The sequence below is a fragment of the Lactuca virosa genome, chromosome 5 (assembly GCF_052849685.1).
Source record: "Lactuca virosa cultivar CGN04683 chromosome 5, Lactuca_virosa_CGN04683_v6, whole genome shotgun sequence".
Classification (NCBI taxonomy): domain Eukaryota; kingdom Viridiplantae; phylum Streptophyta; class Magnoliopsida; order Asterales; family Asteraceae; genus Lactuca; species Lactuca virosa.
In genome coordinates this window covers 83,454,033-83,458,803 of record NC_136430.1, presented here as the reverse complement: position 1 = coordinate 83,458,803, position 4,771 = coordinate 83,454,033, and the positions used below count along the sequence as shown (strand labels likewise).

Sequence of the window (4,771 nt, the reverse complement as noted above, 5' to 3'; positions counted from 1 at the left end):
AAAGGCTTGAAGAAATAAATAAGTTATTTATAAACTCTCATCTTCTCAAAATTTAATAAAACCCATTTTCCATCTAAGTATGAGTTATGGATACAAGTGTGTTCAAGTTGTAAACACAGCTGTGGCACTTGTACATTTTAAAACCTATCAGACCATATTTTTCATCAAAAATTATATTTACCCTCAGTTCAATTATAGTTATCCCATCATTAAAAAAACAGAGATGTAGAAATGAACTGATACAAGAAAGTAACCAGTAAAAAAAAAGGAAAAAGAGAGGTAAGAGAGGTATATTCAATGCTGATTCCTTTTTACATCAACAAAAAAAACCCAAATACAACAGTTGTATTGCTTGTTGTCCTTTCATGGCCGACCAAAAAAAAAAAAAAATATGAAAAAAGGTAAGGGAATATTCATGCCTTAGCTTTTACAGATGTGTTGTACATTTCAAAAAATAAATAAATAAATAAACAAGAGAAATTCTTACAGCTCACATTTACAATAGACTGTACAAATGAGCTGTCAAGCCTAATTCTACAAACGACAAAAGATAAAAAAGAGGGGTATGCGTGTACAGTCTACACCACAAAATTCAAGGAAGCAAAAGCTAGCAAACGACAAAGAGCGGGCCCCGCCAGGTTCGCACCCTCTGGTTACCATGGTGCCTCTTCCCGTCTCGATTGACGACAATGGTTCAGGACCAACTTCATCGGTGGTCGAAACCCGGGAATCACCAGTCGCCAACGAGACCACCGCTGCTCCGCCACCAGGCGTTTCTTGCTCCAGCGGATAGAACCTGATCACTACTGTCGACCACCTCCGGCACCCCCATTCTCGAAAGCGACCTTCATCCCTTCCAATTAGATCAACCGGTAGCAGCCATTGAAACCTCATCAGCGCTCGAAATTCGAGCACCTCTGATCGTTCCCAGCTAACCAGGTCGCCGGACCCATTACCAGTCGCTCCCAGCTCGCCAAAAAAACTACTTGGGAACATCCAGCCCCGACGAAGAGGCTCAGGCTGCAGTCGTCGTCCCCCATTAGCAACCACAAGAATCTTCAACCTCACCACTGGCAGCGAAAGCTGGTCCTCGTTTTTTCTCAATCTTTCCATGCTAACTGAAGCTAGCACATCACCGGTCAGCAACCGGTTTCCCCTCACCGCCAAGCGATCTTCTGCAACAATCACTCCAGCGCACATAGCCACCATCGCTGGATCGGAACCTGCTGTCGCCGCATACCCTCAACGACAATCACCAATCGCCAGCCGACAAAGCTTGCCCCTCCTATCACCGGCCAAAGACCATCGTTCCGCCATCACAACAGCTCCCAGTTAACATCATCTTAACTTCTTTGACGGGAAAGCCCCGCTCCAACATCAACAATAACGCCATCACCAAATGAAACCAAATCCAAATCACTCCTACCAGGAATCGCTAGACCTTTAGCCGGCCACCAGCAAGCACACAACCTCCGACATCAGTTCTTTGACCCGTCGCCGCCAACTGGAACCAAGATCGCCTGGCGACCACCTCTTATAGCCCGTCGACGGCCTTTGCATCTCCCCTCGCCAGAACTCATTGTCGACTGGTTCTCCTGTGTTCTCGATTTGCCACCGCCAGCCGGAGCCGCACACCAGTGGTCATCGACCCTTGCACTACTCAAAGATCACCAACGATCTAACTAATCAGCGTCGCCGGCGGGTCCCGCGGCTCCAATCAGGTCTTCCAGACAACGAACTTCGACGAGGAACCACCGGATACGAGTACATCAAGAACGCAAGATGTGATTGTTCTCTTGATAAGATCCTTGGAAATTGGCGTATGAAAGAGACAAACCTTTTTCTCAAAATTGATAATATAAAAAAAAGAGCACAGTGTAGTGCCCTTTGGTATCCGATTCGTTCAAAACACAGCAAAAAAAAAAGGTTTGATCATTTGCTAGATGGGCTCAACTTGCATATGAACTGCCATTTATTATCTTTGACTTTAATTATTGTCAAATGGGCTTAAACAACAACAAATTTGTTTTGGGTTTTTCTCCTAGATTTTTACATATTATTGGGCTCACTCGACAACAACAAAATGGCCCATTCGACACTCGAATGCTGTGACTCCGCTCAACAAAATGCGTTTTTAGAACATGTGGTGGTCCGAATCATTCGAAATTTTCAAACAAAAGAAGAAGAAGAAGAATAAGAAGAAGAAGAAGAAGAGAGTATGAATTTGGGATTATTATTTGCGGGCTCTAATAAAAAATAATAACAATTTTGGGTTGTGGCAATTTGGGCTTCATATAAATTGGTACTTAATGGGCTACCTCCACAATACAAAAATGATCTAATTTTGCAAGGCAAAATCAACAATTTTATACTCGTGCGCCGCAATCCCCGCTCAACAAATATGTTTCACAATACGATTGGTGTTTCCAAAAAAAGAGGGAGGGAAAAGAGTAGTATGCTACTACTACTCCATGAAGCATTTTAGAATACGACCACGATAGGAAGGCTCAAGGTCTACTTTCTCTCATCTCTCAAGTAAATTAATATCATTTATATATTATCTCCATTTAGTGAAAACTAAAATATTTACTAAAAACTTTATTATGACAATCGTGGCATACCTTTACCCTCAGTGAGTTAAGGTATATATGCAAAAATACTAATCTACTACATAGTAGATAATCTTTTTACTACAACATCTTATGCAAAGATGCCACGTTTTGATAACTGAATTGACAAGCAATTTTCTATATAATCAAACCATTTTGTCATCATTAGTTCGCAACTACTAATTGCATGCCACTCCAGCATTTTATACAACACACAAGTAGTTTGTCTATACAAGTTTAAACAGAGGCACATGTTGTGAACAACCTCTAAAAATGCATGCTTACATGCTTTAACTGCCACTATCATGCACTTATCTTACGATTCCTTACAAAATATGGGATAAGAAAACTTACTATTATTGTTTACAATGGCATGTACAAACGAATGAGACTCGAGCGTGCAAACAACAAGCCAATATCATATATCCATTCGTTCTCACTTCTCGCCTTTTCTAAAAAGGGGGGAATAGGAGAGTTAGCACGCCATTATGCAGAAGTGTTATTCCAAGCAAATAGCCGAACTACATAACAAGCGGACATGGTATATGGGCATGCATTCCCTGGAAGACATTAGTGTTATGAAGGAAAGAGCAGTCGTAAAGCCTACCCCTCGGCGACTGCGCTTCCGAGATCCCAACAGCCATGCCGATAAGCCCTTGGTAGTCTTTTTGCCTAGCCCTCGGTAACCGCGCTACATGGCTATTAGCAGTCGTGTCGGCCAACTTCAGGCACCTCTCACCATTCATGTCGACCGGCTCTCGTAATCTCACTGCTCATCTCTCAGCAGTTGCACTACTTGGATCTCAACAGTAGCGCAACACGACCCTCAATAGCGATGCGACCCAGCTCAGCATCCACAAAGCTCAGTCATCAACAGATATGCTGTCTGACTCCCAGCAGTCGCGCCAACTGCGCTACCCAACTTTTGTCAGCACTTGTGTCGCCTAGCTTTTTCAGCAGCTGTGTCGCCCAATTTCCAGCAACTATGCATCCATCGTTTCCATTCCTCGACTCATCTAAGAAGGGGGGAGTAGGGTCGGTACGACGTTATGCAGAAGTGATTTTTATTCCGAAGGCACAGAGTTAAAGTACATGAAGAACTGATGTTATGCATGACAGTGCATTCCCGATGTGACATTAATATTCCGGATCGAAAGAGTACCCTCGTGGTTCAACCCTTGGTAGTCTCGTTGCCTAGATCTCAGTGGTCGTGCTGCTTGTCACAACTAGCAATTTAGCTACGAAATTCTACTCCCATGTAATCATTCAACTATTGTAAAGCATGTACTCTATGTATATATCACTCAATGCACATTCAAATACACCTCTTATGTTCAACAAAGAGTTTGAAACTCTAAAAATCCCGGTTCAAGTCTAATAAGGTCTAGAATTTTCTTGTTGAGCCAAATGGACCAAGAAGTATCCAAGTTGACTATTTTGGGCCTAGAAACCCTAATTTGGGCTCTAAACGGTTCCACCTTCATGAAACTTGACATTTTGGGACATTATGGGCCTAGAATGGATTAGTTTACCCTAATGGGCCAATTTGGGCCACAACGAATTCCAATAGCCTCAATGGACCCTAAACATCTTTAATTGGACTTCATTGGGCCGTGAAGTACCCTAAAGGCCCAATGGGCCGAAAACTACTTATTGGGCTTCACAAACTCAATCGAAACCAAGAGTGGGCCAAGCAAATTCAACTCTATTTATCTTAAGCCCAATTCTCGGCCCAAGATATAAAAATAAAGATCAACGGAGGATTTAGGAGGTGATGACAACACGTAATTGTCTAACATACTTCTAGATAATCACAAACATCCATGATATCTTTACCCCCCATGTAAAATTTCTCCTTCCCTGTCTCCATTTCTTCCTCTCGGCCGAAGACAAGCCCACAACACACCCATACACTTTCAAAACTTTCTCTCAAACATACTCTCAAGAACTTCTCCAACTTTCTCTAAATTTTCGAGATTTAGTGTTGTTTCCAGAATGTTTTCACCAAAAATCATCATTTCTTGGTAAGTTATTATCAAACACAAACATCTCCTTTCATTTTAACATTAAGAACTCCTTCTTACATAGCTTTATTCCATGATCACACTCTTAGAAACTTCTTAAGCTCAAAATCTATTCAAGAATGCTTGCTAGGGCCGAAA

The 4,771-nt window shown here is 42.1% G+C and overlaps 1 long non-coding RNA gene across 1 annotated transcript; it reads left to right on the top strand.

Moving 5' to 3' along the window:
• Positions 1–410: 410 nt before the first annotated feature.
• Positions 411–3,933, top strand: LOC145115030 (uncharacterized). Its single transcript, XR_013711398.1, has 2 exons — positions 411–1,926; positions 2,046–3,933. It is a non-coding gene; the product is annotated as an uncharacterized LOC145115030 (long non-coding RNA).
• The last annotated feature ends 838 nt before the right edge of the window (positions 3,934–4,771 follow it).